Raw genomic sequence first — 207 nt, 5'->3', positions numbered from 1 at the left:
GTTACACGAGTTTAAGTAAATGTTTTATATATATAATAATTTCTATATAATATTAGTCGTTACACGAGTTTAAGTAAATGTTTTATATATATAATAATTTCTATATAATATTAGTCGTTACACGAGTTTAAGTAAATGTTTATATATATAATAATTTCTATATAATATTAGTCGTTACACGAGTTTAAGTAAATGTTTTATATATAT

Source organism: Tachypleus tridentatus, chromosome 2 (assembly GCF_004210375.1).
Source record: "Tachypleus tridentatus isolate NWPU-2018 chromosome 2, ASM421037v1, whole genome shotgun sequence".
In the NCBI taxonomy this organism is placed as follows: Eukaryota; Metazoa; Arthropoda; class Merostomata; order Xiphosura; family Limulidae; genus Tachypleus; species Tachypleus tridentatus.
The sequence above is the reverse complement of the archived record's forward strand: the minus strand, read 5'-3'. Positions refer to the sequence as shown.